Source organism: Carassius auratus, chromosome 41, assembly GCF_003368295.1.
Source record: "Carassius auratus strain Wakin chromosome 41, ASM336829v1, whole genome shotgun sequence".
Classification (NCBI taxonomy): Eukaryota; Metazoa; Chordata; class Actinopteri; order Cypriniformes; family Cyprinidae; genus Carassius; species Carassius auratus.
In genome coordinates, this window is record NC_039283.1 from 412642 (window position 1) to 438301 (window position 25660).

At 37.5% G+C, this 25660-nt stretch overlaps 1 protein-coding gene and 1 long non-coding RNA gene across 3 annotated transcripts in view; both read right to left on the bottom strand.

The window, feature by feature from the left end:
- LOC113059717 (basal cell adhesion molecule-like) overlaps nt 1-25660 on the bottom strand; it is a 53217-nt gene that overhangs the window by 27332 nt on the left and 225 nt on the right. The window lies entirely within an intron of this gene.
- LOC113059719 (uncharacterized) lies at nt 22339-25657 on the bottom strand. Its single transcript, XR_003278136.1, has 3 exons — nt 24866-25657; nt 23994-24026; nt 22339-22425 (listed from the first exon to the last, which is right to left on the bottom strand). It is a non-coding gene; the product is annotated as an uncharacterized LOC113059719 (long non-coding RNA).

The following is a 25660-nucleotide window of genomic DNA, read 5'->3' on the forward strand; positions in this document are numbered from 1 at the left end:
TAGTCTCCTGACTTCACTTAATACTTCTCCTTTTGTCTGCTTCTTCTCTCCTTAAGCTCCACATGTCTCACACTCTGGTGCTTTATTAACTGGACAATGGTGCGGGTGACTTTTGGATGGGTTATTGGAGGGACTGGTGGGGTGGCTGGTAAAAGAACCCCCCCCCCCCCCTTAAAATAATGACATTTTGTTGCTTTACAGACTGAAATTAAGATGGACACAGTTTTGTTTTATCCAGCTGTATTTACTCAGTGCAATGTATAACATCCAAGTGAAAGGTGTAACATTAACATGTCAGAAAATAATTTAAAAAGTCACTGAGCTTCTGTCCAGAGGTACATGGGTATTTTTAAGACCGCAGCTTTTTTTGTGCGGTTTGGCAGTTCGTCCACACGCAAACACAGTATCAGGTCACTGAAACCAAACCTTTTTGAGAACTCTTGCCAGGGTGAAGATAGCCAGTGAAACCAGAGATTTTAGCTTGTGAAGTCGGAGTGTGCGCCGGTAATAACCTTTCATTCAGGCTTCTGATTGGCCAACATGGGTTTACGGTTAGGGTTATATTGCCACCTGTTGGTTTGGCATGCTCTTGACAGTGCAGTGTGTTTTTGTGGTTTCATGTGGATGAGATTTTAAAAAAAAAATTTAATGGAAGAAATTTTTTTAATAAAAATATCAGTGTACTCTACGTGTGGACTAGGCCTTAGTTGGAAAAGGATTAACCCCTCGTAAAAATGAATTGTAAACGCATTCATTTGTAGCCAATCACCTTCTCAGTGGCAAACAAAGCTATTTACTTTCAACTGTGGTCATTTTGATAAGAGCTTTCCTGGAGCTTTTCAGTCCTTGGTAGTGCAACTGAAGCAAACAATTAACTATGGGTGGCAAATCAGAGTCAAAATCTGTGGAATGACTTGAAAGCTGCATTGAACTGAACTTAAGCAGTTCTGGAAAGAAGAATGGGCAAGACAGTAGAGACAGAGACATATCCCAACTGACTAAAGGCTATAATTAAAGCAAAAGGTGGTTCAACAAAATACTGACACATTGATTCTTTTTTATGTTGATGTTATATCTTTCATTTTGATGTTATAAGTTGTACTGGGTAAATACAGCTGGATAAAACAAAAACTGTCTGTCTTCATTTCAGGCGGCAAAACAACAAAATTAGGTTATTTTTTAGAGGGGGCTGATTCTTTTCTATACCCACTGTACAAGTACACACCGGTCCAAAGTAAATTTTTATTAGCGTAGTTTTATTAAGTGAAAAAAAGTGAAAGTGACGTGACGTGAGATACAGCCAATTATGGTGACTCATACTCGGAATTTATGCTCTGCATTTAACCATTCAAAATGCACACACACAGCAGTGAACACACACACACACACACAGCGGTGCCCAGGAAACAGTTGGGAGTTTGTTGCCTTGCTCAAGGGCACCTCAGTCGTGGTATTGAGGAATACCTTTACTGTAAACTGAGGAGGTAACAGGATTCTACAAACAGAGCTGTAAACTTCAGTCCACATAAATCATTCTACTCTTCTTCTTTTATAACAGAGAAGAACTGAAAATGAATCAAAATTTGAGCAAGAAATGTTATCAGACAAATTAAAGATATGGATATGATTATGCAGTATACCACATGTTGTTCTAACCCTATAGGGTAAGAAGCTCTGCTGAATTGCTCTACCAAAACTGCCAATCGTAAATGATGAAGTGCCTGCCTCATTAAATATTCATGAGGTCTGTACAGTAACAGAAACTTCTGTGTTGTGTTTAGTTTCAACATCTGCAGAAACCAGTAAAAATATGTCAAACATATTGTCTGGATGACATTTTGCAAAAAGGAGAAGCAGATATTAAAGGTTATATGCTTAATGCATGCTGTCTTCGTCCAATCAATGTTAATAAAAAATATTGCTAATCAAATATATCTATATTAAAAACCTAAATATGCAAATAAGAACATTAATCAGGGTTTACAATATAAAATCATAACCGTCTAACCATAACAATAATAAAATATTACATTTTGATGTATTCATATAAATACCTAGTTTGATAAAAGTGCCAATCATCTCAGTTAATAATTTGTCCTCAGTTCTACATACTTTCTCTCTCTACCTCTTTCTCTCTCCCTTATCTTTCACCCAGTCTGGCAGGAGCCCCATGCTATTTAGTCAGGAATCTCTTTTCCTCTAATGAGCTTCATCTTGGCAGTGGAGAGGAATGGAGGGAAGGAGAAAGAGTGACTCAGATCCTTGAGACTGCTGATGTTTTACTGTACATCCTCAGGTCTGCCTTCCTGTCAACCAGAATATAGATAAGCAGGTGTAGGTTTCCTTTCCCGTATGGGATTAGAAGGAAATGAGGGCAGCATATAAGTAAATGAGTGTATTTTAACAGCTTTTTCCATGAGGGAACATTTAATCAAATGATATAGTGTTAATCTGATAGGATTAAAGAAGAGTGTTATCGTAATATTGCACGTCTCCAGGGTGAAGTGGAATAAGGAGTCATCTTCTCAAAACCGGTCCCGTGAAAACATCAGGGCGATCTTGTGAAGCCCCTCTGCTGTAGGGACCACAGCCTGTGTGTGTGTGTCAAAAAAGATAGTGAGACGCACTGGGCCATGTAAATCTCAGCTCTGATGGAATAAAGCAGAATCTGAGGGAGAGTTTAAACAGAAGTGGAAGAAGGAAGGAGAGGGCTGATAAGGGTCAGGGTTGGCTGGTGTCCTACGGTTTCCAGCACAATTCTATTACAGTCAGTCCTATACCTGCCTTGCTCTCCCCCTTTCCCCTTTCCTCATGTCTCTCCCTCCAGATTTCCTTTCCTTCCCACTGCTTCTGCCTCTCTCTTATTTTATTATTTTCTCTGAGCCTGTCTGCAGTAAAAAGTGAGTTTATTTACAATGTTGACAGTGCTAACAGCAGACTCAAGGCTAAAGGTCAGAATCACACACACAGATACTTTTTTTAAACATCTTTTTTTTTATCTTTTCTCTCCACTGTTTCACTCACTCTTCTGTTGTGGATCTCAAGATTTTTTCTACTCTCTTTGCAAAAATAAAAGGTACTGTGTACAGTGATACTATCAGATGGTAAGACTAAGGGACTTCGGTAGGAATGCACAATATATTGGGGATTATATCAGAATCATATTTTTTAAACACCATTGTTCTGATAAAGCCAATACTTAAAGGAGAAAATATATGGTTATATATATATATATATATATATATATATATATATATATATATATATATATATATATATATATATATATATATATATATATATATATATATATATATATATAGATTACAAATAATATCATAACATTTATGCTGTAAATTAAGATATTTTGCTGCCTGATTTCACATGGTCATGTAAAGCAAGGAAAAGCAATGCTACATGCAAACAATACAACATATTTAACCATGTAATCACGGATTTAGGATAGCAAAATAAACATTTTCTCCTCACTTCAAAAAGTTCAGATGTTTATACATGTAAATTAGATTAAATTAAATATGAGTTACAGGTTTGGAACTGTCTGGGGTCACTTAAAAATTCAACATAAAAGAGCAAAGAAAAAACGTTATTGCAAACACTATTTTTAAAATAAAATTCAAGAGTAAAGATTTATAATATCAGCCAGTATATTGGTTATTTTTCAGTAACATAACGATTGTCATATAAGCCAATACAATACAATTTAATGTAATACAATATAAATTATATTTAATATTTTATTATGTTATAACTTATATATAATTTAAAAGTATTTGATTATGTGAGAGGAAAAATGTCCTCAGAGTGCTACTAGAAACATAGACACACAACAGATAGGCCAAACTGCTATACTATAACTATAATACTTGTTTATATGTGTACATACTGTATAATATACTATATAAGGTACTTAAAGAAAATTATGTGTAAGGTACTTAAAGTATAGGCTACCATGGTATTACTATGGCACCACTGTAAAAACACAAACAACAAAACATGGTAATAAAGTACCATCGCGTTTTATAGCAAGTTTCCTTGCCATTCTTCTTTCCCGAGTGTATTTCAGTGTTTTGGAGGTGATTTATGTATGATTATGGCTGGGTTTAGACTAGAGGACAAAACATAACATGCCATCATCCCCCGGGACTGTCTGTACAGGTTATCAGTGTCTCAAAGCAAAAACACAGCGCCAAGCTTCTAGTATGAAATCTCTCTTTCATTTTATCCCTCCATTTTGCTTGCTCTCCTTCACTCCTGTACCAGACCCCTTTTTGGCACTCTCTCTTTTCCCTATTAGAGTGGATTAGCTTTATAAAGCTTGAATGACCGTGAGTAAGGGGAGGGTAACAAGTCCCAGTCTTACAGGCACGTCCCAAGCTCTGTAACTCATGGCATCGAGCGTGTAAACAAGTCAGCGAGTATGACAGAGGGATCGATGCAGCTCATGGCCGGCTAATCCATCTTATCCCAGTTAGCACAGCACACTCTACCATACTATTTAATGATTTCACTTCTTCTCTCCTGTGCAATTATTGCACAGATTCATATTGTCCTAATCTTTCTACTGTACTTTCTGTCTTTCTTCTCATCCTCTCTGTGCCAAGCTGTCAAGGTCTTATGAGCCACTTTGATTGATTAAAACAAAGGGTCACCTACTGTAGCACAGAGGACGCTAAAACACACAACCACACACAGATGCAGAGGGGCACTTGCAGACCTTCAGTCATTTCAGCAGGAAATTCAATTTGTTGGGAACTGAACTTAATTACATGAAATATTAGCAAGAGAGCATGTGAACGGTGTACACTAGAGTAGAAGCAGATTTTGCCTGGAGTGTTTCTTTTGAAATTCAGAGTAATAATGTTGTAAATTAGATGACAGCTTACCAAACAAATACATAAACTGACATAAAAAATATGAATATGCAACTAATTAATCAGAATGAAGGGTTCCAGAGTGTGATGTATTAAATGTCTGTGTTGTCTCTCACTCTAAAATAGTTTTGAAACCTTTCCATCACTACACATTTACACCTTATAATGGAACTGCACATCAGCAAAAATCCACTATTGGTTTAGGCAGTGTTAATGGAGCAGTTTTATCAATATCATAATACATTTGTCTTGCAAATGTACGGAAATTGCAAAGATTTTAGATAATATGTCTGGTGCTTATGATATTTGATAAAACAAAAAACTATACAGAAAAACTTTACAGCGGACAAAAAAGCAAGAGAGAGAGAGAAAGAGGAAATAGAAAACCTGGAGCAGTGTTAAATTGAACTGATTACAGAATGCTTTTAGTGTGCAAGGGAACTTGTCGAATCACACCACTCATGTAACAACATAACACAAAAACTACTTTGTGTTTCTATACGTGTTGAGCACCAGAAATGCCTTTCATTTTAACATCTTGCCTAAACTGTAATGCGCACACATGAGATAGCGAACTCACGATAAATACAAACATATGATCACGTTACTGTGCAGTGTTTTTGTTTTGTTTTTGTGTATTATGCTTTCATTACCTGCGTCATTTAAGCAGCAGTATTCCACAAACTACATACATATATGTATATGATTGAATTCCATGCAAACTGATGTTAACGGAGAGGACTGGACTATAGCACTATAGCACAGATAAACCGATAGGACAGACGAGTGCAGAAACAAAAGTAGCCCCCCAAAGCAGTGGAACATTCAAAGCTTATCTGTCTAATTTTGAAACACCTGGCATCTATCAGTCTGTTAGCACATACACTCAAACAACACGTCCTCTTGCCCTTTCCATCCCTGTCAGTTTAGCTATATCTACTCTTATGTAAAAAATCAGAAACAATAAATGTTTCCCGTTTTTAATCCACTGGGGAAAAGCCTTAAAATTGAAAGGGTGGAGAAGAGAACAATGGAATGTCAACAAGGGTAAAAGCAAGGGGTAATTGTCTTCGTAGGATGGTCACTAAGGGGACAGAGATACAGTAGATGGGGGAGGGTGTGTCCCCTTATATAGTCAGAGGCGGGATGGAAGACGGGGGGGGGGGGGGGTCTAGGGTGGGGTCAGGTCAGGTTATATACAAGTCTGTCCTTATTGATAGCTTTAGGTTCATTCTGACAGTGCTGGAGGTTATAAAGCAGAGCTCAGGGTTAAGACATCACAGAAAAGACTAGATAATTGTGACACCCCACATGAATGGTTTATACGATATTATAAAACCTTCACCAAAAGACCACAGAGTGCTACAAGAATCAAGAAAAGTGGAAGAAATTGGTGATAGTATATGCATATATAATATTTTTATAAATTAATACATTTAAGTATTATTTAAAAAATGCTATTTTTTTTTATTATTTTCTTTCTCGCAAATATCCTATCCCGTCTCTGAAAAATGAGTGCTGAAAAATGTTTCATGTTGACTTAAGTATTTAAGATAAGAAAAACAGTCTCATAAAATTAGTTCAAATCAGTAACATAGAAGCAAAAAGAAGAGCAATGTATCATGGGACATCAACTAGTGAGTGATCTATAAAATCTGTGAGCGATCAAAATTAAAGATGTAACAGTTAATGAATAGTAAGATACTATGAGTAGATCCACATGGAAGCAGAGCATGCAGGACTCCACATGAAGTCACACAGATTTCCGCAGACTTTGAACACCCATTATAAGCTCTGAGTATCGCACAGCAACTTGCGTGTTCATGTCTTATCTATTTTGGCTAAATATGATTTCCTCTACCAAAACTGTGTTCCTCTCAGCTACAGCATTTAAATCCATTCCATAGAATTCCAAAGATTTTCCTTCCAAAATCAGCAGTAAAACACCTACGTTTTAGTCAATAGTGAAACCATTGTAAATGTTCAACAACAGAGCAGAGCCCAATCTGGGTGATCAGTAGTGCAGATTGGGATCTGTGAGGTGAACTGCAGAATCGCTCTTATCTGCATTGCAGACATAACACGTCCCAACCTGCAGGAGCCAGTAACTAGAGAGATGAGAGATAGTATGAGGGGGAAGTGGAGAGTGTCGGGGATAGTGCATTATAATTAATGAGCAGCAGCAGAAAAGTCTGTAAACACCAAAATGGAGATGAAAACAGAGCGTCAGTACACACACAAAAGTGAAGGAAGGTTGAATAAAGTATCCTGCTGAGGACCACACATGGAATCCATAACACCGTCCCAGACTGAGATAATGACACTCACTCCCTCTCATGGTTGTTTAAAATCTGTCACTCAATGTCGGATGTGGAGACAGGGGTTCCTTAAGGCTGTGGATGGGATATGAGGATCGGATGTACGAATTATTGCATCCTTCTATCTTTTTATGATCATATTAAGAGATTCCTCTTATTCTGGGATGACGCTTGTTGCTCACGCCGTCTTCCAGTAATGCTTTTGTCTGTAAACACAACTTCATCTCCGTATTTGACTTTCAGATCTTTAGCTCTGACTCACACATTCCACTATCTGGAGAAAACATGGTGAACTCCTAGATTTAGCTTAATATCGAGATTACATATAAAAACACAACATATAGAATTGGTTGTCAAGTACAATGGTCAAATGTTTTACACTGAAATATACAAAAATTTGTAGAATACTTTAGTCAGTTTATACACCATGCTGAATTGTATGTGTGGATGAAAACAAGACTTGCGATCTTTACAATGCCATACACTAAAGTTCCTAGAACAACTCAAAATTTTAAAAACTGTATTATTGAGTTTTATGGAGCAAAGACATAAAGGAATAAACCAGCATTGCGTGATTAATTAAAAAAAAAAATTATATAAAAAAAAATACATACATACATACACATCATTAGGGCAGCAGGTAACAAATTATCGCTTAATCAGAATTTCAAAAGGACGAGAGGAAGTGAGTGATAAAGAGCGAGAGAGAGAGAATTTTTGATTCGAGGAAATAAAGCTTAAATCCCCCAGGTTATAAAGTAATCTAGTGCAAAAATAAAGTCTGGATCTTGTACATTAAATTGATTTGTATGTCATGATTTAATTTACCACACAGCTGACTCATGAAGTTTCTCTTGAGTATTACTGAATTTATGCATTTTATTTTTTTTCATCAGATGAATTATGCTGAAAAAGTAAGATCACAGACCACATTTTAAGTGAATATAAATGTAAATATGCAGACCGTTCAGAAGTAAAAGCGAAAACAGAGAAAGCAAGTCATTTTTGTGTTTGGGGGTAGCCATCCGAAACCTCAGTCCCCCCAACCACCAGAACAAACCCCCTGGAAAGTCATTGTGTAAACCCATGTTAAATCTACAGCTAAAACAAATTAAGAAATTGATCACAGAATGCTCTGCTTCAACTGTTCTGGCAGGATGGACAGAAACTCGGGCATGTGGACATAAGAGGTGGGATCGTCGGAGAGAACTGCAGATGAGTGCAGTGAGCTGGAACCTTGAGTGAAAGAAAGAAATAAGAACAGAGGCTACTGCTGCCTCCTCTGTGTCCCGGTTTTTTTTCTTTTGTAATTCAAACACAAAATCTGATGGATAAATTTGCTTAACAGTTGTGCCACATTTGCTTGCAGTATTTCAGCTCAAAAAAGAATTATTGTGCCATGTTACCTGATTTGCATAATTCCCAAACAGTGATACTATGATGCAGACAGCGCATGCAAACAAATGACACTATCAGTGGGTGCAAACCCTTCTTAGCAAAACTAAAAAAGATCAAGAATGGATAACCTTTCACAAGCGCGAAGACAATAACATTTCAAAAACAACAGAAGTCTGACGCAGGCTCAAATATGAGAACAATTTGAAAAACATGATTAAAAACAAAACATTAAAGCAACGTGATGTAATCTCTGTCTATCTTCTGCACTCTGACTCATTGTCTGACTCGTGAGGAAAACGATACACACACATCTGACATGAGTAGACATGTCACCGTTTTTTCTGCTAAACATCGCACAAACACACAGTCGACTGTCGAGGTGACTAGAGCTGTACTGTGTGTATCTGCAGGTACTGTAGGTTACCAATACTAAAACTACTAGAGAATCTACAGCTATCTTAAACTAATAGCTGTGTTATAGTAAGCTGGTTTCTAGCAGGGCAAAGCTAATCATTTAATCATTTTGTCATCTTCTTTTATCATTTTATGCTACTATTTAGCAACAAACCTTCTTTCTGGTCAAACCAAGGATAAAAGATGGTCAAGCTTCTGGAATATATTATCTGATCAACCAGCAAATAACTAGCTTGAATCAACTTGGACCAGCTATCAGCTACCCTGTGCATGTTCTAAAATTTAAGTTCTAAAAAAGTTAAAATCTTAGGCTGTGACCTAACTCTTGGGTAAAGTGAGGATTTTAGGATGGAGAAGGGAGAAGACAAAGTCCATGTCCAGGCAGGTATGAAGAAGAGAGCCCAGAGTGACAAAAGAAAAGAAAGAGTGCAGAAAACAGCCATCTGTCACCTTAAAAACCGAGAGTTTTTTGGCAGTTTCTGCCTGTCTGTCATTTTTCCATGCGCAAACCCACTTCATTCTTTATAAATGAATGACACGGCAGGGGCTCGAGGAGTCATGCCTTTAAAACGTGTTTCCATGTGAATGTGTGTTTTTGTAGACAGGGGCTCATGGTTACTGCCCCAGAGCAGTTTCATCCTGTTTTCATGTCTTCATTGTTTAGTTGTGTGTTTGATGTCAGGCTTGATCTCTGCTCCAGACAAGCCAACACAAGATGCCAGCTCTACTGAGACCCTTAGCTCCATGTGTGTGTAGTGAGTTTGACTGAAACAGAGCCATGGTCCGAGCAAATAAGGGAAGTGGAACGAAAGAGATGAGGAACAGAAAGAGAGGGAGACTGCAGACAGACATGCCAGTGAGTTTTGGTAAGCTGATCTTTGGAGCCATGAGTGTCCAGCTGTCTCTCTCCCTCTCTGTCACTCTATCCAGTGCTCCACAACAGTTTAAACTATGATTCACAGATACAGAAAGATGGAAAGATCAAGAAAGAGGAAGAGGAAAATTGAACAAAATATGAAAATGATGAAAGAGCACACAATAGTGCTCCAATCAAACAACTTTTCCAGAGCCACATACAATCTGACACAAACAAAAGCATTAACAAAACATCAGTAATTTTCATAATTTTAATTATATTCAGTATATATAGATATTCATGCATTTGCTCTGAAATGAATAAAAAAAAACAGGTTGATTATTTCAACCAAACAACCACTGTGAGTTGTTAACTTTAATTACAGTAAATAGGCCTGCCTATTAAAAAACAAAAATCTAAGAAGATTTTACTAAATGAACAAGGAAGAAATATATTAATTTCAATAAAATAAAACAGGATTATCTGTTTGTCAACCAATGGCAGACAAGACGAAACAAATGCAATGTAACAAACGTCCAAATTAACCATTCAACTTGAGTTTTGATGTGAAATGTGGCATATATTCTGACTTGAACTGTGTTAAGGAAAGGTTTCTGAACAGCAAGCTTCTGGAATTTGTAGATTTTTGATATGGGACACCCTCAAATATTAAATGGGGCCCCAACCCATTTGCTCAGCACATAGAGGAAGCAGATGGAAAGGGGGTGGGGATTCTAGAAGGGGTGAGGGCAGATCATGGGATAGAGGAGGTTGACTTTGACATTGATTACACCACCATGTGTGCTGGAAGGGGTGCGTGGTAGTTAATGCCAGGACATGTTACTGGCTGATGCCACCTGGTCATATAACAGAGATGGCATGGCTGACATTGGTTGGCAATGCGGCCCTTTCCATGGAAGCACCAACAGGCAACCCCCGCCTTCCCCGCCTGCTCTCGTCCACCCTTTCTCACACACACAGATCCATGGCAGATCCGATAACCAGCTCGTACTGCTATCATTATGCTGGGACCTCCCCGGCATTCCACTTCCTATTTTTAAATACAGTTGTATCCAGATTTTCTCTGGAATGAAAAAAGGCCATTTTCTTAAGCTCCTTTTTTTGCTATAAATGCACCCCACACATACATCTCCACCTCCAATGTCAACACACTCACGTTCTCACACAGACGACACATGACCTTCAGGGATAGTTCCCATCAAAATGAATCCTCTGTTATCATTTACTCACCCACACATCATTCCAAACCTGTGACTTTTCTACTGTAGAATATAAAAGAAAACGTTAAGACTTTCCTTACAATTGCAAGCTACAGTATGGGTAATATAATGGAGCTTTCAGAAGTTATTATAAGAGTGGTGCATGTGATTTATTACAAAGCTTCTGAAATAATCAGATAGCTTTGTGTGAGTAACAGACCAAAACTGATGTTAACTCAACTGGATCAGCGAGTCTGTGACTTGAACTCGACCGTTCAGATTCACGAACAATTCATTGAGAACAATATGAATCCAATTGAATAATTAATTCAGAATTGAGATATGACTGCTTATCATTAACTGTCATGAACATGCACAGGAAAACTAAATTCAAGATTTTTAGTGCATAACAATATCCAGTTGATTTTTCACACATAGCTACTGTACAACTTCAAAACATTTGAAATAATCCATGAGTGGCATGGGCCACTTTTACTTCTTCCAGTCAGTCGTACAGGTTTGGAGCAACATGGGTCTTCAATAAATGATGACAGAATGTTCATATTTGGGTGAACTATCCCCTCAAGTGCAGAAAATGAACTAAATTTTCACTTTCACTCACTTAGAATCCTTTCCTCAGTTCTGTAATATGAAGTAATATGTATTATGTTCCCTTTCTGTACCTCAGACTGTCGCACTCCATTTTCCCCTAATTTTTCCCCAATCCAGCCCCTCTGTCTTTCTTTTTTCCTTTTTGTCTCTTTCCTCTTCTGTCTGCACTTGTTCTCTTGCTGTGTCTAATCACTCCGCATTAATAACTGCATTCCAGCAGCTCCAGGAATGTCTTACCAATGTAGCCTTGTTCTTTAACTTCTGGATAGGTATTAGAGCATTTGGATGTGCATGTCTGTGGCCACACATAGACAGAAATTGAGAAGACAGAAATTAGATGCCCTGGACCCTACATAATCAATAGAATAAATAAATAACACACTACCAAAGTTTATAAAAGTTTATGGTTGGTAAGATTTTTTATGTTTTTGAAAATTTGAACATTAAGGGCCCTATTTTAACAATCTAAACGCAAAGTGTAAAGTGAACGGCACAGGTGCACACAGGGCGTTTCCAAATCCACTTTTGCTATTTTAAGCAAAATTGTCTAAAGGGATGTCCCTATTCTCTTAATGAGCAATGGGTGTTTTTTGGTCGTAATGTGCAATAAACCAATCACAGTCTCATCTTCCATTCGCTTTAAGAGCCATGAAGGATTTGCTATTTACACTGCGGAATTTGGCAAGCGTGAAGACAGAACGCATCTCCGAAATGAAATGGAGCTGCTCGTGTTTGAGCAAATAGCCTAATTCTGATACATGTGATGACTTTCCATTATATATATATATATATATATATATATATATATATATATATATATATATATATATATATATATATATATATATATATATATATATATATATATAGCCTAAAAAATCTTATGCATTGCAATCCTTTAATTTTTAATATTTGGCATGTCCGTGTGCTGCTTTGCATCCCTGTGTTTAATAAGCAGCGTGTACGCTCTTTAAATAACAAAGAAAAAACATTGCGCCAGACATTAGACCAGGTTTGAGTTGGTCTATGGCGCAGTCTATTTTCAGCTACTTAAAATAGCAATGCGGCTGAACACACCTCGTTTTTTAGACCAGCACGCCCATGGGCACAAAAAAAGAGTGCAAATGCATTTGCTAATGAAACGACGTGGTGCTGGACTGATACTAACAAACACATTTGCGCTGCGCCTTGTGTCGCATTGTGCCAGGAATATTAAAGGGTCTTAAAACAGATATACTACAATTTAAAGTCATTATTCTCTATTTTAATATATTCTAAAATGAAATCTCATCATGTGATGGCAAAGCTACATTTTCTGCAGTCATTACTTCAGTCTTCAGTGTCACATAATCCTTCAGAATTATTTCAACTACTTGCTGAATAAAAAAAAAAAAAAAAAAAAAAAATATATATATATATATATATATATATATATATATATATATAATTTCTTGAAAAAATTGTGACTCAAAACTTAAATTATAAATTTAATATTAGAGCAAAACTGCAGAAGCAAGTATTTGACAATAACTCCTATTGGATTGTATTTTTTGTGTGTGTTCTATAATTAAAATGGCTTGTATGTATGACTTTCACTACTTGTACTGTATGAGGCCACTGCTAAGAGAATATAGTGAGTGACTGAGCAGCGAAAAGGAGGAAAAAGATGGGAAAACAGATAGAAGGAAAGGGGCTTTTCCAAAAGTAAAAGAGACGTAAACAAAGCGAGTGAGAATGAAGGAAGGACAAAGGAAAGGGAAGAGCAGTGTGAGAAAGTTGCCTTCAGCCCAGTGAGCCCACTGAGTAAAGTACTGGTACAGCATCACACTCAAGCATTTCAAGCATTTCAAAGAGAATGGGAGGAAGAAAGGGAGGAGGAATAAATCTCCAGATCCACCATCTGATCCTGAATGGATGATTTTAATGAACATGTGTCCTCTGTTCTCGCTCCGTCAGCCCTCCCCACCACACCAGTCAATATGCGCCCACATGCCTGCTCCTGCTCCCACTCCCACTGTTAATTGACTAGGGAATTCCACGTGCCTGTCGCCATAGTTACTTGGCAATGAGTGGAGGGGTTAGACTGACCCCTGTCCCAAAAATGTTCAGCTGAGGCGGGAAGTGACAGCCCTGCTGTCAGCAGGACGGAGACCAGGAAGACCAAAGACAATAACGCCCTCAACAAAGTCCATCAAAAATATGGCCCAAAAGATTCTATCTTCCAAAGTGTGACGACCTCTTCCCAAAATACCAGTGTAATTAAGTCCATCTTAAAGAGTTAAAGCCCTGTGTGTCTTAGTGCAGAACCATTTCATGAGCTTCTGTGTTTTAAACAAACTGAACTAATCCATCGTAAGTCAAATACCACGGTTGTCTGCATAATTGTCTTTTAAGAGATTCTGGACTCTGCAAGGAATAGACAGCAAACAAAGAATTACTGGCCCTCATGAAAGCCTAATTTGATCGCACAAAGCCCAATTCCTTTGATTATAAATAACAAGATTTTCATTTGTGCTTTATTTTAGCTCTTCAAACTCAATAAACTGATATGTTATGCTCTTCTGAGATTCTAGCGCTGGTAAAAATATCCTTCCCATCGGGAGTTGATGCAAACGGTAAGTGAATGCTCTCTGCAAAACTAAAATTACATCCAAGACTGATTACTGGCCATTAATAAGATTTAATTTCAAAGCAAATGGATGGCTTCAACCTTTAACAAATGGCAAGGTACGAAACCTGAAACTCAATAGGAAATGTAGCCATGCTAGCTGTCAGTCATGCTAGTACTGTACAGGGAAATCTATGATTGGTTGAGATTATGACTATAAAAATTGGCCTGAATATGACTATAAAGCTGAGTGTCAATCAGCAAGTAAAGAGAATTAGAGTTGGCACTGATACCCTTGGGGTCCATCAGACCACCTTCCTGGTTAGCTATCAGCCAGGGACACTCATTAACCACAAGCTAAAGCAGAATGCTTGCTAATCTACAAGGATGAAGGGTTTCGATAAAGAGGAAGGATGGAAAAGAGCAATCCAAAATTATTTTCTATGTCATCTCTTCCAGTAAAGATATATAAACCCACTAAATAAAAGAAATGAAGATTGCATAAAACTTCAAGAAAACAAATATTTTGTTAAATTAAGTTACTCTACTTGCAAAAAGTTTGTATCCTATAAATATATATATATATACACTCTGAAAAACAATCTTATGAAATCTTTTATCTTTTATATCATGAATCATATTTACATATTCTCACATGATATTTTGATTAAAAAAGTAAGAGCCAAAAAGTTATTTAATTTTTAATCTTCAGCTCTTTCAACAACTTCTAGTGCAGGTCATATTCAAAGTCTTGTTCGCACAGGTTTTACAACATACAGGACAGCAAAGTGTGTTTTACAAAGACGGAGCAGGTTGTGGGGGTTGAAGGTTGAGTAAAGCAAGAGACACTTCTCCCGCAGGTAATCACCTGAACATGTGTCTCCTAAATGAAATGTGATCTGACACCCAATCTCGGCATGTGAACGGGAAGCCCCAGTCTCTGATACTCTGAAACCCTCCACAAATGTCTGTCTGACTAACACAAACACAATCCCTCTGGAAAAGTAATGTGTAAAATGTATAAATGTGGTTCTTTTACATAGTTGAATAACCACCACTTTGCTCCTCTGCGGCATATTTCATTCATAATGCACCTCAGACATATACATGCTCACAAATGCACTCACTTAATTAATCCCTATGAGGGTCTTGCGGTGCCTACGGGTCAAGCACTGTTAAAGCAACAATGCAGCTCATCAAACAGTGACCATTTTCGTTGAAGAGGCTAACAATGCTTAGTTTACCATTAACCAGATTAAAAAACTGCAAAATAGCATGTCTAGGAAAGTGTCCATCATGTTAAAGGCACACGCTGTGCAAATGGAAGAAACGATTGTAAAGGAGATTGCTGATGATAAATCACAGCTGGAAACAAACGCACACACACACCCTAGACATTTAGTTTCACCCACTGAACTATGATTCACCCAAACAATATTTAAACAGAGATACAAAAGTGTGTGAAGAACCGAAGTTGTCTTATAAAATTTTTCACATTCCTAGAACTGAACTATTTGTCTGAATATTTTCAGTTAGAGCAAGTGCAACCAAAGGGCCAGGATTACAAATAGTGTTTATGTGTGTGTCTAATCTCCAGCGAGAACACATCTTGAAGGGTCTTTCGAGTGTGGGGAGGTGAATAGCTCGGCCTGGGGGTGCGCTCGACTAACCAAACAGCCGTAAGCTGAGGGCTATAAAGGCTTTTCTCTCCCTTTCGTCAGTAGACTGTTCTCCAGGGAATGTTTGCCAGCTGATAGTATGAGGACAATGGGCATAGTCTGTTTAAGGAAAAGGATGTTTGAAGAGCTCTTAAACAAGCACTGTTTCAACACAACTGTGTTTACAGGCACATAAGGTAAAGCTGGCACAGTTTAAACCAGCTGCAAAGGAAGTCCAACTGAGATATGAATATGAATTAAATGTTACATTTTTAAATTCTATATTCACACCGCAAAAAAGATCACCAATGACAAAAAAAACAAGCTGTAGAAGTGCGTCAAGATAAAGCATTTCTTGGAAGCCAAATCCCCAAACACTTCTATGATAAACAAATCAATTCAGAACAACTAATGTCCATCTCCAAATCGATATGGGAATAATAGAGCTAAGGGAGATGTGGTAATGTACTACAAGATGGACGATAGTGTAGCATGACCTCAGTTCCTCGCTAAAAAGCGATATTTTCCCCAAAAGGAAACCCATCAGCCCTGAATCCATTAGGAATGCCTGAGAGAGGCCTCAGGATTTGCATCGACCAATCACCCTGCTGAACTCCTCAGCTAAATGGATCAGCCGCTCTTAACCTCGTCTCCCCAAAGAGCCTCCGAAGCGCCTATTCTTCAAAGCACTGTAGCCCAACACACAGAGACAGCTTTTCACTTTTCCTCATATCCTTCTGCTTCCAAGTTTAGTACCATACCACTTCAACATCCTGTATAGAAAACAGACATAACACAATAACACACACAAAATATCTTCCAGATACTCTGTTTCCTGTATTCCACTAATAACAGCCTTGAAGCTGCAGCTTTGGTTAAATCAAAGGGCAGACAGGCGACCAGGCTTCCTCTATCTCTGTTTCTGCCTTGCCCAGATGCTTTGTGGGCAAAGTGTTTGAATGCTGAAAGACTGGGCAGGACAAAAATGTCATGAAAGTTGGGAGAATCGGTGGGAAGGCTTTAGTGCAGACTGCAAAGAAGAAGAGAGGAGTGATGGAGGAATACTGCATTCTTTTTTTAAGAAATGACTCTATCGGCAGTACTGATTATAAATTCTGAGAGAAAGCTCAGCGGGTCTACATGAATAAATTATTTCCTGCCAGCACAGAATATATTGACACACTGTCTGTCTCCCCAGTCAACTTTTCAGTTATCTATGCTGGAGCACGTACCATATCAACTACAAATCACGCAAAACATCAATGGTCACCCACTGATCACAGACAGCACCGTCATTCCTAAAAACAAAGAGTGACACTAACAAACACAGAAGCAACCGAGACAGAGCTAATCCACAGCATTAAAACTCAGTATCTGAACAGCTGTGGCTCAGACACAGCTGTGGCTCAGATCAGTCATTATGTTTACGTGTACTTCAAAAGTTACATTTCAGGTGAACCAAAACAATCATTTGTTTTTCCGAAAGCTTTACCCTGACTGAAAGATAACTTAAATGCCAAATTAAAAAATCTGGTCATCATTTACCCATCATCGTGTCTATCCAAAACAGCACGGATTGTTTCTTCTGAAGGACACAACATAAGATGTTTTGGAAAAACTGTTTTGGTCCATTTAATGAAAGTCGGTGGGGTCCGAAACAATTTTTGAAATGAAAAGACAGACTGCTTAGTATCTCTTTTTCTGAGCAAGCATGTGGTTGCTGCTGTTTTGTGCCAGAGCAATGCAAAGTGAGCTTTCCTCAAACTGTCTGCCAAAAGAACTGCTGCCAGTCCAAAAACAAGATTTCATGATAGGTCTCAAAACAATTAAAACAAGCCCAGACACTCTTGATTATTACTTGAGGCATTTGAAATTCATGCAGCTGTAATTCTTTCAGATTCTTATAATGAATATGCATACTTCCCTACTACATAATAGGTGAAAAACAGTATGTTAAGAGTAGAATGTCTGAATTTACATTATTCATAAAACAGTAAGCAAAAAGTACCCAAATTACCTATTACTTCTAGTGAGATTCTGAAGTGAGAATCCATGAGGCCAGGGAGAGGGCTTGTGGAGGGCCATGAAGAGACGCAAAAAAATGCATTTTCTCTGATAATTTAAGTTGCAATTGCAATTTGAAAAAACTGACACATGCTACAGGGTCAGGGAGAGGTCAAACTGCTAAAATACGATTGACGTGTAAAAAAAAAAAAGTTTTATAGTCTAGCAGCAATGTGCCAAAATGTGATCTTGGATTAAAACCTGTGTTGTGATTGCGTGACTTCCTTTCACTGGCAGCCAGCATGTCCATCAGTGCCGAATGAAAGAGAGAAAGAGAAATAGAGACGGGATAGAAAGAGAGAGAATCTTGGGGGTTGAAGAGTCAGGGGGCGAGATGTAACCTGTCCCCTGCTGAATGCTTCTCATTCCAAGCAGTGACTGCCCCCTCCTCACAGGCATGAATCACAAAGCTGATCCGAGAGACCATGGCACACAGTATTGAGCCCAATCATACACTTTACTGGCTCTTTCTACCACTACCATCATCGCTGGCCAAATTAGCACCTTGGGTTTGTACAGTTACACAACATGTGGGCTTACACGGCAAACACACAGGTGTGTGTGACTACATTCATGGGCAGGTGTGGGTGTGATGGATATCTAGAAGGAAGCTTTGAGCCCGCAGAAGCCACCTCAGACACAAGATTGGCTTTTATCTGCTGGCCTAGTGCAAAGAGCCGAGTTTAATTTGAAGCCTCCTAATCCAGAATAATTACTGCTGGCTGCAGGGGTGATGTGTGTGTGTGCGCGATTGCGTTTGATGCCACTTCAGTTGGGGAGGTTTTGCTGAGGAGAGGATTTAAGCAAGGAAATGAGCAGGGGAAAAAAGACATAGAAGGGAATGGCATTGTTTCTGTGAGGTGTCTTAAACTCAGCTGACAAGCTGTCTCGATGATTCTTTCCATAACCTTCTGACATCCCTACACGATCAGATGCTGAAATGCTGCACTGATACTTCCAAGGATATGCAACTGGGACTTGAAAACACAAATAATATTGTGTAAATGTCATCTGGGAGGGTATTGCTTTGGTATCAGTGACTACGTTTACATGCAGCCAATAACCCGTTCAAAACCGGGATATTAGCAATAACCCGGTCGCGCACGGCCATGTAAACACCGGCCAAAACCCGGATATGCTCATATCCCGGTTTTTAAAAACCGGGATATTATACCTGGGTTACCACTTTTCTAACCCGAATATTTGGTCTTGTAAACGCGTTTCGGCATATCCCCATCAAAATGTGTGTTCTGCGCATGTTCTATTCGCAAGGAATCTTGGTCTTTTGAGTCTTTGGATACAGGAAGAAGAATCGGAAATGACGCATATTGTGTCTTACGTCCAGACCACTGATCTATATATATAACTATATTATAGATCAGTGGTCCAGACGCTAACCGTGTATCGCCGTTTACATCGGGATATTGGCGACTGATTACACATTCCATGTATACAGGAGTAACTCTCTCTGCTCACGCATGTAAACAGGTTATCCCGAATGTTTCAGAAACCCGAATAGTGACCTTAACCCGATCCAAAACCTGAATTTTAACAGCTTGTAAACGTAGTCAGTGCTGGTGGTTACATTTTCAAGGTCAGGTGGCTCCAATATGAGGCTGGACGGGAACAAATTGAAATGCTAATCACTTAGACTTCCATTATAATGTCAATTCTATGCAAGCTCTAGCAGAGGCTGGCGTACCTCTGGGAAAGGTAGGCAACAAATTGAAAGGAACAGGCAGAGTTCCAGCTTTTGCCATTTGCCAGTTAAAGACTACAAATCAATTGAAATTTATGCCCGGAAAGAGGATAAAGTCGTTAAAAGAGGTTTTACTGTTAACGTGCTCAAAGGAAAGAAGCTGTGAAGCTTGTGGAAGTGTAGCAGTTTTCCACCTTGCTAAGTTTGAGAAGTCACGGATCACGTGTTATGATACTAGAAACTGCCAGACCACTCAAACAATGGAAGAAAGGCAGGGCACAGAGGGATAAGATAGGTAGGTAAAAAAAAAAACTGCAGATAGCCACAACACTGAACAGGTAAGAATGCTGGAAGAGCCTACAAAGCGGGGGAGAGGAGCGAAAGAGCTTTAAGAGCAGATAGAAAGATAAAACACAAGTACTTCTGTGTTGGTGAAGAATGTCTGGGTGGGAAGTATTTTTTTATTTACTTTTTTATTTTTTGGAGAGAGGTTCTTCTTTTTATTTTTGGAGAGAGTGTTTTTACTCATCATGTTAAAGTGGAAAACACTTTCAAAACTGACTTAAGTCAAATCTCTTGACATAAAATGTAAATTTAGTGTCAAAGTTAAATTACGTTATCTGCAAGTCAAACGTGGTAATTTGCATCTAGGCTTCATTTTAAAAGTGATAATACGTCAACGCATACGTGAAAAAAAAGTGATATAGACCGTCAGTCAGATAGTAGGCGAGTCTAGAGATGGGCGGGGCTAGAGGCTGGGCTACAGTTCCTCGGTGCTGAAAAGTCATTGGTCACAGGAAGCCAAACACTTCGAGGCAGAGCAAAACTGCTATCAACCAAACTGCAGGGTGCACGGCGCAATAGACTTAATAGCTCAGAGCAGGTTCATATCGCATACAGATAGCCTATTATTTTCCTTCCATCAGACTCTCAATTAATAAAATGAAAAACATTTTGAGAATTTAACACAGGGAAATTGATATCGAAGGTACATAACGGAGGTACAATAACTTAATTCTTGCATACACTATTTTAACTCTTACATTTTTATTATAGTCTACATAAGATCATGGAACCAAAAAAGTAGCTACATAATTCTATACATGGTAGATTTATATCTACGCTATATATATATATATATATATATATATATATATATATGTGTGTGTGTGTGTGTGTGTGTGTGTGTGTGTGTGTGTGTGTTTGTGCCTTTTTATATTTATATTGTAATAAGTCCAAAAAATTATTTAATTATATCAAATTAAATATTTCAAATTATAATAGGTGAACCCAATTTATGAGTTGAATTTCATTTTATACCATTAGCCTATTTGTTATTTTATGATATTAAAAATGGTTTTTAAAATAGTAATCCGTATGAGACCGTTCGTTTAGATTTCAACAACACAGAATCATACTGACGTGATATGAATTTGGACTCTCGCAGAAGCACACTTGAATTTCGACGAAAGCACGCTGGGGGCGCGCTGTGATCCTGCCGCTCTCAGTGCAGCGGAGCAGGAGCGTCCATCCCCTCCTCAAACACCGCGACCAGTCTGGGCTGTTAAACCTTGAACCATTCCCTGACTAAAACATGAGACCCTCAAAGACGCCAACAGCCACAAAAAGCCCTGTTTATTCGTAGTAAAAAAAAAAAATGCGCTCAACTTCACTTAAGTCCCCAAAGTTGCTTTCGACATTCGGGCTCTTTTATCCTCCATTCTGTAGCAAGGTTACAAGGTAACAGGTTGTTCCAAGAACCAGCAGAAAAGTAACCTGTTCTTAATTTACTCTTAATTCTTAATTTACTGTTTTCTTAATTTAAGTTCTTTATTCTCACAAAATACCTACGAAGTAAAGCTTGTGATTAAAGGAATAAAAAGTGGGTTTTTCATTATTCACTAAAATATCTAATTTTTTAAGCAGTTATTCCCAGCAAGCAATTTTGCGTCTAATAGACGTCTAATAGCCGTCTAAACACAGCCGAGACGTCTAGGCTAAATCGAGGCTAATTTTGGGCTGTCAGTGAAAATCTAATAGACGTCTAAACATACCCCAAGAATAGACAGCTATTAAATGACTACATATATACGTCTAATAGATGTCTAACCATAGCCCAAGAATAGACAATCAGACAGCTATTGAACGACTATATTTATACGTCCAATAGACGTCTAAACATAGCCCAAGAATAGACTAGTCATCAATTAGACCGCTAAACAACTACATACGTCTAATAGACAGGCAATATGGGTCTAGGCTAAAACAAGGCTGATTTTGGGCTGTCAGTGAAAATCTAATAGACGTCTAACCATAGCCCAAGAATAGACTAGTCATCCATTACACTACATATACATGTAATAGACAACAAAATGAGGCATAAGGATTCTTTTCACTCAAATATAACAGGTTCTCATAAATTAAAATCCATCCAAACAAATTGAATATAAAGGGATTTATTTTGAACAATTATATAGACAACAACAACTTGGACAACATTCAAACATAAAAATGAACAAATAAAACATTGGAAAAATATGTAAAACAATTAATTTTTAAGAATTAACTGTTTACTTTAGATCCATAACCCCCACCCCTGCCCTCCCTGGTGCTTGTTTGAAATGATTAGAAATAGCATTTTTTATTTCACATTCCATAGCTGATGGAAAGCTGGTCATCACTGCGTCTGCCAAATGAGAAAAAGGAAAGAATTATTGCTCAAAAAAAAACATTGTTGACAATCCTTTTTAACTAATTAGTCAATCACTTTTGCTAGGATGATTTAATAGATAGAGTTAACAGAATATAGATTGAGACTATATAATTTATATCAATATAGACAATAATTTATATCAATATTATAATTAATATCAATAATTGAACATTTTTGCTCGCTTAGTGGTGATGCAATACGGCGTGTAACGATACGCGTATTAAACAATTCTGTACAAGGCATTATATATATATATATATATATATATATATATATATATATATATATACACATATATAGGCTATATAGACACACACATATACATATATATCTGACATTTTCTTCTCGAATGTTCATTTTTATCAAGCTCATATATGCAAGTTCTGTAATTTCACTTAAAATGGCAATGAAAATGACCTATTAATTTTCAGCGAGAGCATTAACTCGATCTCTCAAGCGACGCCATTCTCTTAGATATTTGGGATCCATAACTTCTGAATATGGAAATAAAATTAACATTATAATTGATTATGTAACACTGTTATCCCAAGACATGTCTGACTACTACCATAATGTGTTTTGAAACTGAAATACAGTATTTTTTTAAATTATCATTCTAATGAAGGTGAAAACAGATTTTATTTTCATTTCTACTTTAGTTCTTCCCTCAAGTTTAAAGGGATAGTTCACTTCGAAATTAAATTTTGGTATGTTTTAGCTTACCTTAAGAACGTCCAAGATGTAGGTGTCTTTGTTTCCGCAGTAGTTTCAATTTTTTAGGTCAAACTATTCTTGTCTGTCAGTCATATAATGCAGGTCTATGGTCACCACCTAAAAAGGCCATGCACAGAGAAGTCCAAATTAAACAATTCCCCATCGTAAGTACACATTGATGGACTAAGACACGAAACGAGCAGTCTGTGTGAGAAAATGAACAGTATTTATATCGTTTTTACCTCTTGTACACAGCCACGTCCAAGTGATATGAGGGCTCGCGTGCTTCCAGGTGTGTGATGCGTCCGCGTTCTGGCTTAATTTGCGCAAGCGCCGCACTTAGACTAAGCCAGCCCAGAATGCGCACACACCGAAGCACGCGCGCCCTCAGATCACTTCGACGTTGCTGTGTTATAAGAGGTAAAACGATATAAATACTGTTCGTTTTCTGACACAAACCGCTCGTTTCGTGTCTTAGACTATCAGTGTGTATGGTGGGGAATTGTTTAATTTGGACTTCTCTGTGCATGCTCTTTCAGGTGGTGACCATATAGACCTGCATTATATGACTGACAGACAAGAACAGTTTGACCTAAAAATATAAAAATTGAAACTACTGCGGAAACAAAGACACCTACATCTTGGATGCCCATAAGGTAAGCTTAAACATATCAAAATTTAATTTCAAAGTGAACTATCATTATAAATCATTCTTTATCACTTACTCATATAACTCTAATAAACATAAAAAATACTTATAGGCGTAGTTCACTTAAAAAAAATAAAAAAATAAAATAAAAAACAACAACATGTAATCATTTACTCACTTTCACTTGGTTCCAAACCTGTATGGCTTTCTTCTGTTGAACACACACAAAAAAATATATTTTGATGAATGTTGGTAACAAGACATTTAATGGTAGTCACTGACAAGTGTTCTGTATATTCAATTGCTGTACTTTGTTGACTGATTGCAGGATAATTTCCAATAAACAGTGTCTTTAAATCAAATAAAGTGGATTACATCACTCCAGTTCTGAGGTTTTTACACTGGCTATCTGTCTGTCAAAAAATTAATATCCAAAAACTACAGTTGGTTATTAAATTAACATTTTAAGGCCAAAGTAAATTTCTAATCTTCTGATGCACTATGAACCATCCAGAGCAGACCTCTCAGGACATCTGGGACAGTAGCCAGCTACTTTTATATCTCCAAAGTCAAAACAAAACATGGAGAAGCAGCATTCAAATTTATATCTGAAACAAATTCACTGAAAACTGAATGTATGCTGCATATTTTAATTATTTACAAACTAGTTTAAAGACTTTATGTTTGCCACTACCTTTTATTAAATGGAGAGGATTTTTTTTTTTTTTTTTTTTCATGTTGCACTATGCTGCTGTTAAATTTTATGTAAAGTACTTACAGAATTTGCTTTAAATCAACTCTAATTTAAATACAAATAAATACTGGTATCTTTATAATAATAAAAAAATAGTAATGATAAGTTTCATAGTTTCATGCTTACCACATTCATTGAATTTAGATACGTTTGCAATAACACGTGCAAGGTAACGTTAACTTTTTGGAGAAAAGTAGTACTCTGCAATGTTAATGTTAAAATGTCACGGTTTCTACACATTATAACAGCTAACTAATTTAAACAATAAACATATCAAAAATAACACGCATACTTACAAGATCGAAGTAGAAATGTGAAGGTTTTCACTCAGACTGTTGCTCACCCGTTGCACTCCGACAGCTGCCTCGTGTAAAATAAAATGGCGGAAATGTTTATCGCGAGATTTGGCTTAAGTGATCTAGTCACGCAATGGCATTAGTTCCAGTAGACATGTCTCAGTAGTGTTTCAATTGTGCCATCTAGCGGTTGGGAAATGCAATTGCATTTGATTAGATATTTTTATCGTAGATTGTGTATGAATGTTTGACAGAAAATATATATTAAGCTGTGTAAGCGAAAACATTTCAAAGACTAATATTCTAGGTCGCTGGTCTAAATCTGAGCCCAGATTGCAATGATTTCGCCAGGTGGGCTAAAGCAGACCGCATATAGCCCGTCCAATTCGGAGCTAAATCGTGATCTACCATGCCGTGAAATGACGTATTGAACCTTGATATCATACCAATGCGAACATGATTGAATATTAACCATTTCATGCACTGCCTGGCAAAAAAATACAATTAATCAGTTTTGACAAAAAGTGGGCTACAATAGCCGGGTCTGAATACGAGCTAAATCGTGGCTACGCACAGCCTACACATATAACATGTAAAATAAAGTAAACCAAACAACTTGTAATCACGTTAGACTCTGTGTACATGATGGAATATCATACATCTCACAAGTTATTTTGCAAAAAAAATACATTTATCCAGATTAAATGTTATTTGGGCTAAAAGTGGGTTACACATAGCCGGACTATATCTGGTCTATATTTAACCCAGACGTTGAAATGACGGCTATTGCTTGCT